The sequence below is a fragment of the Phyllobates terribilis genome, unplaced genomic scaffold, assembly GCF_046119375.1.
Source record: "Phyllobates terribilis strain yellow unplaced genomic scaffold, ASM4611937v1 Scaffold_114__1_contigs__length_5359813, whole genome shotgun sequence".
Classification (NCBI taxonomy): Eukaryota; Metazoa; Chordata; class Amphibia; order Anura; family Dendrobatidae; genus Phyllobates; species Phyllobates terribilis.
This window is the reverse complement of record NW_027362874.1, coordinates 4588073-4601604: the sequence shown is the minus strand read 5'-3', so window position 1 is coordinate 4601604 and position 13532 is coordinate 4588073.

The following is a 13532-nucleotide window of genomic DNA, read 5'->3' as shown; positions in this document are numbered from 1 at the left end:
GTATGCGGCCCCCTAGAAGGCGGAACGAATAGGCTAGGAGCGTGTTCAGACAGGAACAGGCAAGATACAGGAATGGGTCTAGGTATGCGGCCCCTAGAAGGCGAAAGGAACAGGCTAGGAGCGTGTTCACACTGGCCTGGAAATACAGCCTCCAGGATAGGCAGAAGACAACAGGCTAGAAGATAGTTCAGACAGGACACAGTTCAGACACGGGAACTGATACTGCAAGGCAGGAAGCATAGACAAGACCTGGCACATCAGTGACTGGAAGCCAACTGACAGAATACAGTGCTCAGGCATGGATTCCAGGGAGGAGCTGGGTTAAATACCAGGTGACAGACAGCAATAGGCTGAGGACTCACAAGGGGTGTGCCTGCAGCAGCTACAGGAAGCAGGAAGTGGTCGGGCGCCGCCCTTAAGCAGCAGAAACAGAGGCAAGCAGACAGCATGGAGGGAAGCCAGGCTAGCAGACTGGACTGGAGATCAAGTGCGCGCTCTTGCACAGTGGGAGATGGACCACTATGCAAGGACGCCGCCAGGTATGTTACACACGTCTCTTCCAAGGGGCATTAAACCGTCTGGTAAAACCACTCTGTACTCCACAGCTCTTCCAAGAGGCACTGATATTGTCTTTTTTTTCGACTGTAACCTCCACCACTCTTCCAAGGGGCATTGATATTGTCTCTGTTTTCCACTGCAACCTCCACCACTCTTCCAAGGGGCTTTGATATTGTCTTTTTTATCCACTGCGACCTCCACCACTCTTCCAATGGGCATTAAAACCGTCTTGTTAAGCTACTGTGACCTCCACGTCCCTTCCACGGGGCATTGATATTGTCATTTTATTCCATTGCGAACTCCACCACTCTTCCAAGGGGCATTAAAACCATCTTGTTAAGCTACTGTGACCTCCAAGTCTCTTCCAAGAGGCATTAAAACCGTCTGGTTAAACCGATCTGAGCTCCACAGCTCTTCCAAGGGGCATTGGCAATGTCTTTTTATTCCATTGTAACCTTCTGCACCCTTCCAAGTGCATTGATATTGTCTTTTTATTCCTCTGCGACGTCCACGACTCTTCCAAGGGTCATTAAAACCGTCTTGTTAAGCTACTGTGACCTCCAAGATTCTTACACAGGGCATTGATATTGTCTTTTTATTCCACTGTAACCTCCACCACTCTTCCAAGGGGCATTGATATTGTCTTTTTATTCCACTGTAACCTCCACCAATCTTCCAAGGAGCATTGATATTGTCTTTTTAGTCCACAACGATCTCCACCACTCTTCCACGGGGCATTAAAACAGTCTTGTTAAGCTACTGTGACCTCCTCGTCTCTTTCAAGGGGCATTAAAACCGTCTGGTTAAACACTCTGAACTCCACAGCTCTTACAAGAGGCATTGATATTGTCTTTTTATACGACTGTAACATCCACCACTCTTCCAAGCGGCATTGATATTGTCTTTTTATTCCACTGCGACCTCCACCACTCTTCCAAGGGGCATTGATATTGTCTTTTTAATCAACTGCGACCTCCACCTCTCTTCCAAGGGGCATTAAAACCATCTTGTGAAGCTACTGTGACCTCCACGTCCCTTCCACGGGACATTGATATTGTATTTTTATTCCACTGCGAACTCCACCACTCTTCCAAGGGGCATTGATATTGTCTTTTTAATCCACTGCGACCTCCACCACTCTTCCAAGGGGCATTGATATTGTCTTTTTAATCCACTGTGACCTCCACGTCTCTTCCAAGGGGCATAAAAAGCGTCAATTTAAACCACTCTGAACTGCACAGCTCTTCCAAGTAGCACTGGTATTGTCTTTTTATTCCACTATAACCTCCAACACTCTTCCAAGGGGCATTGTCATTGTCTATTTAATCCACTACGACCTCCACCACTCTTCCAAGGGGCATTAAGACCATCTTGTTAAGCTACAGTGACCTCCACAACTTTTCCATGGGGCATTGATATTGTCTTTTTATTCCACTGTAACCTCCACCACTCTTCCCAGGGGACATTGATTTTGTCTTTTTATTCCACTGCGACCTCTACCACTCTTCCAATGGGCACTGATATTGTCTTTTTAATCCACTGCAACCTCCACCACTCTTCCAAGGAGCATTTAAGCCGTCTTGTTAAGCTACTGTCACGTCCATGTCTATTCCACGGGGCATTGATATTGTCTTTTTATTCCACTGTAACTTCCACCACTCCAAGGGCATTGACATTGTCTTTTTATTCCACTGCGACTTCTACCTCTCTTCTAAGGGGCATTGATATTGTCTTTTTAATCCACTGCGAACTCCACCACTCTACCAAGGGGCATTAAAACAGTCTTGTTAAGCTACTGTGACCTCCACGTCTCTTCCAAGGGGCATTAAAACTGTCTGGTTAAACTACTCTGAACTCCACCACTCTTCCAAGGGGCATTGATATTGTCTTTTTATTCCACTGCCACCTCCACCACTCTTCCAAGGGGCATTGATATTGTCTTTTTAATCCACTGCGACCTCCACCACTTTTCCAAGGGGCATTAAAAACGTCTTTTTAAGCTACTGTGACCTCCACGTCACTTCCAATGGGCATTAAAATCGTCTGGTTTAACTACTCTTATTTCCATTGCTCTTCAAGGGGCATTGATATTGTCTTTTTAATCCACTGTTACCTCCACCACTCTTCCAAGGGGCATTGATATTGTTTTTTTATTCCACTGCGACGTCCACTACTTTTCCAAGGGGCATTGATATTGCCTTTTTATTCCACTGCGAACTCCACCACTCTTCTAAGGGGCATTGATATTGTCTTCTTAATCAACTGTGACCTTCACCACTCTTCCAAGGGGCATTAAAACCGTCATGTTAAGCTACTGTGAACTACACGTCTCTTCCACGGGGCATTGATATTGTCTTTTTTTTCCACTGTAACCTCCACCACTCTTCCAAGGGGCACTCATATTGTCTTTTTATTCCACTGCGACCTCCACCATTCTTCCTCGGGGCATTGATATTGTCTTTTTAATCCACTGCGACCTCCACCACTTTTCCATGTGGCATTAAAACCGTCTTATTAAGCTACTGTGACCTCCACTTCTCTTCCAAGGGGCATTAAAGCCGTCAATTTAAAACACTCTGAACTCCACAGCTCTTGCAAGAGGAATTGATATTGTCTTTTTATTCCATTGTAATCTCCAGCACTCTTCCAAGGGGCATTGATATTGTCTTTTTATTATTATTATTATTATTATTATTTATTATTATAGCGCCATTTATTCCATGGCACTTTACATGTGATAGGGATATACATAACAAAAGCATTTACATAATCTTAACAAAACGAGTCAGCGACTGGTACAGGAGGAGCGAGGACCCTGCCCGCGAGGGCTCACATTCCAGAAGGGATGGGTGAGGATACATTAGTTGAGGGTAGAGCTGGTCGTGCAGCGTTGGTTACTGCAGGTTGTAGGCTTGTCGGAAGAGGTGGGTCTTCAGGTTTCTTTTGAAGGTTTCCACGGTCAGCGAGAGTCTGATGTGTTGGGGTAGAGGGTTCAAGAGTAGGGGGGAAGCATGGGAGAAATCTTGTATACGATTGTGGGAGGAGGAGATAAGAGGGGAGTAGAGAAGGAGATCTTGTGAGGATTGGAGGTTGCGTGCAGGTAAGTACCGGGAGACTAGGTCACAGATGTATGGGGGAGACAGGTTGTGGATGGCTTTGTATGCCATGGTTAGACTTTTGAACTGGATTCTCTGGGCAATGGGGAGCCAGTGAAGAGATTGACAGAGAGGAGAGGCTGGGGAATAGTGGGGGGACAGGTGAATTAGTCGAGCAGCAGTGTTTAGGATAGATTGGAGAGGCGCAAGAGTGTTGTAAGGGAGGCCACAGAGCAGGAGGTTGCAGTAGTCAAGGCGGGATATGATGAGGGCATGCACTAGTGTTTTCGCAGAGTCTTTGCTGAGGAATGCATGGATGCGGGAGATGTTTTTGAGTTGGAGTCCGCAGGAAGTGGAAAGGGCTTGGATATGTGGCTTGAAGGAGAGATCAGAGTCCAGGGTTGCTACAAGGCAGCAAGCTTGTGGGACTGGGGAGAGTGAACAGCCATTGATGTTGATGGCTAGGTCAGATGGGGGATGTGAATGAGAGGGTGGAAAGATGATGAACTCTGTCTTATCCATGTTGAGTTTTAGAAATCTGTCAAAGGAGAAGGATGACATGGCGGACAGACATTGTGGGATTTTGGTTAGTAGGGAGGAGATATCGGGTCCAGAGAGGTAGATCTGTGTGTCGTCAGCATAGAGGTGATACTGAAAACCGTGAGACTCTATGAGCTGTCCCAGGCCAAAGGTGTAGATGGAGAAGAGCAGAGGTCCTAGAACTGAACCTTGGGGGACACCGACAGATAGGGGGCGAGATGAGGAGGTGGTGCGTGAGTGGGAGACGCTGAATGTCCTGTCTGTTAAGTATGAGGAGATCCAAGATAGAGCCAAGTCCGTGATGCCAAGAGATGAGAGAATCTGGAGTAAGAGGGAATGGTCCACTGTGTCAAAGGCAGATGACAGGTCCAGAAGGAGGAGGATGAAGTAGTGTCGCTTGGATTTGGCATTTAGTAGGTCGTTGGTGACTTTGGTCAGGGCAGTTTCAGTCGAGTGATGCTGTTGGAAGCCAGATTGCAGGCGGTCGAAGAGGGAGCAGAAGGAGAGGTGGGAGGACAGTTCAAGGTGGACATGTCGTTCTAGTAGTTTTGAGGCAAAGGTGAGGTGTGATATGGGGCGGTAGCTAGTCAGAGAGGAAGGGTCAAGGGAGGGTTTTTTGAGGATGGGTGTGATTGCGGCATGTTTGAAACATGAGGGGAAGACACCGGTTGTTAGTGACAGATTGAAGAGGTGGGTTAGGGTTGGGATGAAGATTGTGGTAAGGTTAGTGATAAGGTGGGATGGGATTGGGTCAAGTTCGCAGGTGGTGAGGTGTGATTTGGAGAGTAAAGAGGAGACTTGACCTTCTGTAATGGTGGAGAAGTGGGGTTTGGAGGAGGAGGGTTGAATAGATATGAGGAGGGGTTGTGTGGACTTTAGGCAAAAGTTTTGTCTGATGGTGTCAATCTTCTGTTTGAAGAATGAGGCAAAGTCGTCGGCTGAGATGAGAGAAGAGGGAAGAGGTGCTGGGGGACGAAGGAGAGAGTTGAAAGTGTTAAATAGCTTTTTAGGGTTGTGAGATATGAGAGATGAGAAGTAGGTTTGTTTTGCTGTAGTGAGTGTGGACTTGAAATTAGTGAGGGATTGCTTGAATGCGATGAAGTGCTCGATGGAGTGAGACCTTTTCCATCTCCGCTCCGCAACCATGGAGGCCCGGCGCAGTTCTTTATTAAGTTTAGTGTGCCAGGGTTGCCTATTGAATGTGCGAGATGTGGTGTGTGTGAGAGGGGCGATCAAGTCTAGAGCTGCAGCTATTGTGGTGTTATATGAAGCAGCAGCAATGTCTGCATCGTGTAAGGAATTTATGTCTGTAAGAGGGAGGAGGGATTCAGAGAGTGAGTGTAAGTCAAGGTGTTTGAGATTTCTGCGAGGGTATGCAAGTTTGTGGAGTGGGGATTGTTGCCCCGGGGAGGAGAGAGAAGAGAATGTAAGTAGGCTGTGATCAGAGAGAGGGAGAGGTGAGTTAGAGAGGTTAGATAGGGAACAGAGGCGGGCGAAGATGAGGTCCAGTGTGTGGCCATCTTTGTGGGTGGGTGTGGAAGACCATTGAGTGAGTCCGAAGGAGGAAGTGAGAGATAGGAACTTAGAGACAGACGAGTGGGAAGTGTTAATGGGGCTGTTGAAGTCACCCATTATAATAGTGGGGATGTCAGTGGAGAGGAAGTGAAGCAGCCAGGTGGTAGAGTGGTATAAGAAGGTGGTGGCTTGCCCTGGGGGTCGGTAAACGACGGCCAGTTGGAGGTTGGAGGGGGAATAGATGCGCACACAGTGCACCTCAAAAGAGGGGAGTGTAACGGAGGGTTGCAGTGGGATTGTTTGCCGTTGGGGCGGGGGGTGTGGGAAAGGTGGAATCCGCCATATGGAAGTGCAGCTTGGGAGGCAGTGTCAGAGGGGGTGAGCCAGGTTTCAGTGATGGCGAGCAAGGAAAGTTTGTTTGTAATGAAAAGATCGTGGATGAAGGAAAGTTTGTTGCAGACAGAGCGAGCGTTCCATAGAGCTCCTGTTAGAGCAACTAAGGGAGTGGGGATTGGTTGGATGGGTATGAGGTTAGAAGGGTTACGACAGTTTGTGGAAGGTCGTGGATAGGAGGAAGAAGTAACTGTGGGGATATGGCGAGGAGGAACAGGATTTGGAGAGATATCTCCAGCAGTGAGGAGGAGCAGAGAAAGTGCTAGCAGGTGGGAGCAAGAGAGAGCATGAGGTGGCTGTCTATGTTTGGAGATCCAGGATTGAATGTTTAGGAATAATTTGGAGGCGGAGGTCAGATGAATGGGGAGGATGGAGGGAGAGATGAAGAGTTTCTTACTAGGTGTAGGGATTTGAGGGGTTACTAGAAAGTGGAGGACTATAGAGGAAAAAGGGAGAGCTAACAGAAACATAGTTAAAAGAGAGTAAGTGGTCAAAGTGTTGGTTACCTGACTCCTGCCCTGACTAACTGCCTCTGAAATAACTGCCACTTATCTCCGAAGCCACTTTGCACAAGAAGACGCGTGCACCCCTTACAGAGCTTCTAAATATATAGGGCACATTAAACTATCAGGTGAAGGGCATTGTGGGAGCTGCATATGGCTAAATTAAAAGCGGGTCGTCTCACCAGGAGATGGCTGGGTGATCAAACACAGAGCTAGGACTCTAGCAGTCTCTGCAGTTTAGCACCTCTAAAAATCAGATAAGATCTATAGTGGGGAAGGGACAGACATATGTGGGTATTGAATGGAGTGGGACAGATAAAGCAGAGAAGTTATGCAGAGCATGTACCAGTGAGGTGAATCAGCAAAGCAGAGCATTAGATTACAGCAGACACAGCAAGCAGAGAAGTTATGCAGAGCATGTACCAGTAAGGTAAATAAGCAAAGCAGAGCATTAGATTACAGCAGACACAGCAAGCAGAGAAGATATGCAGAGCATGTACCAGTGGAGTTATTCCACTGCGACCTCCACCACTCTTCCAAGGGGCATTGATATTGTATTTTTATTCCACTGCGACCTCTGCCACTCTTCCAAAGGGCATTGATATTGTCTTTAATTCCACTGCAACATCCACCACTGTTCTAAGGGGCATTAATACCGTCTTGATAAGCTACTGTAACCTCCACGTCTCTTCCACAGGGCATTGTTATTGTCTTTTTATTCCACTGCGACCTCCACCACTCTGCCAAGGGGCATTAAAACCGTCTTGTTAAGCTACTGTGATGTCCACGTCTCTTCCACGGGGCATTGATATTGTCTTTTTATTCCACTGTAACCTCCACCACTCTTCCAAGAGGCATTGATATTGTCTTTTTATTCCACTGTAACCTCCACCACTCTTCCAAGGGGCATTGATAATGTCTTTTTATTCCACTGCGACCTCCACCACTCTTCCAAGGTTCATTGATATTGTCTTTTTAATCCACTGCAACCTCCTCCACTCTTCCAAGGGGCATTAAAACCGTCTTGTTAAGCTACTGTGACCTCCACGTTTCTTCCAGGGGGCACTAAAACTGTTTGGTTAAACCACTTGGGCATTGACAATGTCTTTTTATTCCATTGTAACCTTCTGCACTCTTCCAAGTGCATTGATAATGTCTTTTTATTCCTCTGCGACGTCCACGACTCTTCCAAGGGGCATTAAAACCGTCTTGTTAAGCTACTGTGACCTCTAAGTTTCTCACACAGGGCATTGATGTTGTCTTTCTATTCCACTGTAACCTCCACCACTCTTCCAAGGGGCATTGATATTGTCTTTTTAATCCACTGCGACCTCCATCACTCTTCCAAGAAGCATTGAAACCGTCTTGTTAAGCTACTGTGACCTCCACGTCTATTCCACGGTGCATTAAAACTTTCTGGTTAAACCACTGTGAACTCCACAGCTCTTCCAAGGGGCAATGATATTGTCTTTTTATTCCACTCTAACCTCCACCACTCTTCCAAGGGGCATTGATATTGTCTTTTTATTTTACTGCGACCTCCACCACTCTTCCAATGGGCATTAATATTGTCTTTTTATTCCACTGTGACCTCCACGTCTCTTCCAAGGGGCATTGATATTGTCTTTTTATTTAATTGTAACCTCAACCACTCTTCCAAGGGGCATTGATATTGTCTTTTTATTCCACTGTAACCTCCACCATTCTTCCAAGGGACATTGATATTGTCTTTTTATTCCACTGTAACCTCCACCACTCTTCCAAGGGGCATTGATATTGTCTTTTTATTCCGCTGTATCCTTCGCCACTCTTCTAAGGGGCATTGATATTGTCTTTTTAATCCACTCCGACCTCTACCACTACTCCAAGGGGCTTTAAAACAGTCTTGATAAGCTTCTGTGACCTCCACGTCTCTTCCAAGGGTCATTAAAACCGCATGGTTAAAACACTCTGAACTCCACAGCGTTTCCAAGAGGCATTGATATTGTCTTTTTATTCAACTCTAACCTCCACCACTCTACCAAGGGGCATTGATATTGTCTTTTTTTTCCACTGCGACCTCCACCAATCTTCCAATTGGATTTGATAGTCTTTTTAATCCACTGCGACCTCCAACACTCTTCCAAGAGGCATTAAAACCGTCTTGTTAAGCTACTGTGACCTCCACCTCTCTTCCAAGGGACATTGGTATTGTCTTTTAATTCCACTGCGACCTCCACCACTCTTCCAAGGGGCATTGATAATGTCTTTTTAATCCACGGCGACCTCCACCACTCTTCCAAGGGACATTAAAACCGTTAATTTAAACCACTCTGAACTCCACAGCTCTTGCAAGAGTCATTGATATTGTCTTTTTATTCCACTGTAACCTCCACCACTCTTCCAAGGGCATTGATTTTGTCTTTTTAATCCACTGCGACCTCCATCTCTCTTCCAAGAAGCATTAAAACCATCTTGTTTAGCTACTGTGACCTCCACGTCTATTCCTCGGTGCCTTAAAACCTTCTGGTTAAACCACTGTGAACTCCACAGCTCTTCCAAGGGGCATTTATATTGTCTTCTTATTCCACTGTAACCTCCACCACTCTTCCAAGGGGCATTGATATTGTCTTTTTATTTTACTGCGACCTCCACCACTCTTCCAAGGGGCATTAATATTGTCTTTTTATTCCACTGCGACCTCCACCACTGTTCCAACGGTCATTGATATTGTCTTTTTATTCCACTGTAACCGCCACCACTCTTCCAAGGGGCATTGATATTGTCTTTTTATTCCACTGCGACCTCCACCTCTCTTCTAAGGGGCATTAAAACCATCATGTTAAGCTACTGTGACATCCAAGTCTATTCCACGAGGCATTGATATTGTCTTTTTATTCCACTGCGACCTCCACATCTTTTTAAGTGGAATTGATATTGTCTTTTTATTCCACTGCGACCTCCACCACTCTTCTAAGGGGCATTGATATTGTCTTTTTAATCCACTGCGACCTCCACCTCTCTTCCAAGGGGCATTAAAACAATCTTGTGAAGCTACTGTGACCTCCACGTCCCTTCCACGGGGCATTGATATTGTCTTTTTATTCCACTGCGAACTCCACCACTCTTCCAAGGGGCATTGATATTGTCTTTTTAATCCACTGCGACCTCCACAGCTCTTCCAAGGGGCATTGACAATGTCTTTTTATTCCATTGTAACCTTCTGCACTCCTCTAAGAGCATTGATATTGTCTTTTTATTCCTCTGCGACGTCCACGACTCTTCCGAGGGGCATTAAAACCGTGTAGTTAAGCTACTGTGATCTCCAAGTTTCTTACACAGGGCATTGATATTGTCTTTTTATTCCACTGTAACCTTCACCACTCTTCCAAGGGGCATTGATATTGTCTTTTTATTCCACTGTAACCTCCACCAATCTTCCAAGCGGCATTGATATTGTATTTTTATTCCACTGCGACCTCCTCCACTCTTCCAAGGGGCATTGATATTGTCTTTTTAGTCAACTGCGACCTCCACCTCTATTCCAAGGGGCATTAAAACCGTCTTGTGAAGCTACTGTGACTTCCACTTCCCTTCTACGGGGCATTGATATTGTCTTTTTATTCCACTGCGACCTCCACCACTCTTCCAAGGGGCATTGATATTGTCTTTTTATTCTACTGCGACCTTCACCTCTCTTCCAAGGGGCATTAAAACCATCTTGTTAAGCTACTGTGACCTCCAAGTCTCTTCCACGAGGCATTGATATTGTCTTTTTATTCCACTGCGACCTCCTCATCTCTTCCAAGGGGAATTGATACTGTCTTTTTTTTCCACTGCGACCTCTACCACTCATCTAAGGGGCATTGTTATTGTCTTTTTATTCCACTGCGACCTCCACCACTCTGCCAAGGAGCATTAAAACCGTCTTGTTAAGCTACTGTGATGTCCACGTCTCTTCCACGGGGCATTGATATTGTCTTTTTATTCCACTGTAACCTCCACCACTCTTCCAAGAGGCATTGATATTGTCTTTTTATTCCACTGTAACCTCGATCACTCTTCCAAGGGGCATTGATATTGTCTTTTTATTCCACTGCGACCTCCACCACTCTTCCCAGGTTCAATGTTATTGTCTTTTAATCCACTGCGACCTCCACCACTCTTCCAAGGGGCATTATAACCGTCTTGTTAAGCTACTGTGACCTTCACGTCTCTTCCAAGGGGCACTGAAACCGTTTGGTTAAACAACTCTGTACTCCACAGCTCTTCCAAGGGGCATTGATATTGTCTTTTTATTTCACTGTAACTTCCACCACTCTTTCAAGGGGCATTGGTATTGTATTTTTATTCCACTGTGACCTCCACCAATCTTCCAATGGGCATTAAAACCGTCTTCTTAAGCTACTGTGACCTCCAAGTCTCTTCCATGGGGCATTAAAACCATCTGATTAAACCGCTCTGAGCTCCACAGCTCTTTCAAGGGGCATTGACAATGTCTTTTTATTCCATTGTAACCTTCTGCACTCTTCCAAGTGCATTGATATTGTCTTTTTAATCAACTGCAACCTCCACCTCTCTTCCAAGGGGCATTAAAACCGTCTTGTGAAGCTACTGTGACCTCCACGTCCCTTTCAAGGGGCATTGATATTGTCTTTTTATTCCACTGCGACCTCCACCACTCTTCCAAGGGACATTAATGTTGTCTTTTTATTCCACTTTGACCTCCACGTCTCTTCCAAGGGGCATTGATATTGTCTTTTTATTTAATTGGAACCTCCACCACTCTTCCACGGGGCATTAATATTGTCTTTTTATTCCACTGCGACCTCCACCACTCTTCCAAGGGACATTGATATTGTCTTTTTAATCCACTGCGACCTCCACCACTCTTCCAAGGGGCATTGATATTGTCTTTTTAATCCACTGTGACCTCCACGTCTCTTCCAAGGGGCATTAAAACCGTCAATTTAAACCACTCTGAACTCCACAGCTCTTCCAAGGAGCACTGGTATTGTCTTTTTATTCCACTCTAACCTCCATCACTTTTCCAAGGGGCATTGACATTGTCTATTTATTCCACTGCGACCTCCACCACTCTTCCAAGGGGCATTAAGACCATCTTGTTAAGCTACAGTGACCTCCACAACTCTTCCTAGTGGCATTGAAATTGTCTTTTTATTCCACTGCGACTTCCACCTCTCTTCTAAGGGGCATTTATATTGTCTTTTTAATCTACTGCGACCTCCACCACTCTTCCAAGGGGCATTAAAACAGTCTTGTTAAGATACTGTGACCTCCACGTCTCTTCCAAGGGGCATTAAAACCGTCTGGTTAAACCACTCTGAACTTCACCACTTTTCCAAGGGGCATTGATGTTGTCTTTTTATTCCACTGCTAACTCCACCACTCTTCCAAGGGGCATTGATATTGTCTTTTAAATCCACTTCGACCTCCACCACTTTTCCAAGGGGCATTAAAAACATCTTTTTAAGCTACTGTGACCTCCACGTCACTTCCAATGGCCATTAAAACCGTCTGGTTTAACTACTCTAAACTCCACTGCTCTTCCAATGGGCATTGATATTGTCTTTATAATGCACTGTTACCTCCACCACTCTTCCAAGGGGCATTGATATTGTTTTTTATTCCACTGCGACCTCCACTACTCTTCCAAGGGGCATTGATATTTTCTTTCTATTCCACTGCGACCTCCACCACTCTACCAAGGGCCATTAAAACCGTGTTGTTAAGCTACTGTGACCTCCACGTCTCTTCCACGGGGCATTGATATTGCCTTTTTATTCCACTGCAACCTCCACCTCTCTTCCAAGGGGCATTGATATTGTCTTTTTAATCAACTGTGACCTTCACAACTCTTCCAAGGGGCATTAAAACCGTCTTGTTAAGCTACTGTGACCTCCACGTCTCTTCCACGGGGCATTGATATTGTCTTTTTTTTCTACTGTAACCTCCACCACTCTTCCAAGGGGCATTGATATTGTCTTTTTATTCCACTGCGACATCCACCACTCTTCTTCGGGGCATTGATATTGTCTTTTTAATCCACTGCGACCTTCACCACTTTTCCATGTGGCATTAAAACCGTCTTATTAAGCTACTGTGACCTCCACTTCTCTTCCAAGGGGCATTAAAGCCGTCTATTTAAACCACTCTGAACTCCACAGCTCTTGCAAGAGGCATTGATATTGTCTTTTTATTCCACTGTAATCTCCAGCACTCTTCCAAGGGGCATCGATATTGTCTTTTCATTCCACTTCGACTTCCACCACTCTCCAAAGGGGCATTAAGACCGTCTTGTTAAGCTGCTGTAACCTCCATGACTATTCCACGGGGCATTGATATTGTCTTTTTATTCCTGTGTAACCGTCACCATTCTTATAAGGGGCAGTCATATTGTCTTTTTAAACCACTGCGACCTTCACCACTCTTCCAAGAAGCATTAAAACAGTCTTGATAAGCTACTGTGAACTCTACGTCTCAAACAAGGGGCAATAAAACCGTCTGGTTAAACCATTCTGTACTCCACAGTTCTTCCAAGGAGCATAGATATTGTCTTTTTATTCGAAAGTATCCTCCACCACTCTTCCAAGGGGCATTGATATTGACTTTTTAATCCACTGCTACCTCCACGACACTTCCAAGTGGCATTGATATTGTCTTTTTAATCAACTGCGACCTCCACCTTTCTTCCAAGGTGCATTAAAACCGTCTTGCTAAGCTACTGTGACCTCCACGTCCCTTCCACGTGGCATTGATATTGTCTTGTTAATCCACTGTTACCTCCACCACTCTTCTAAAGGTTATTGATATTGTCTTTTTAATCCACTGCAACCTCCACCACTCTTCCAAGGGCATAAATATAGTCTTGTTAAGCTACTGTGACCTTCACGTCTCTTCCAAGGGGTATTAAAACCGTCTGGTTAAA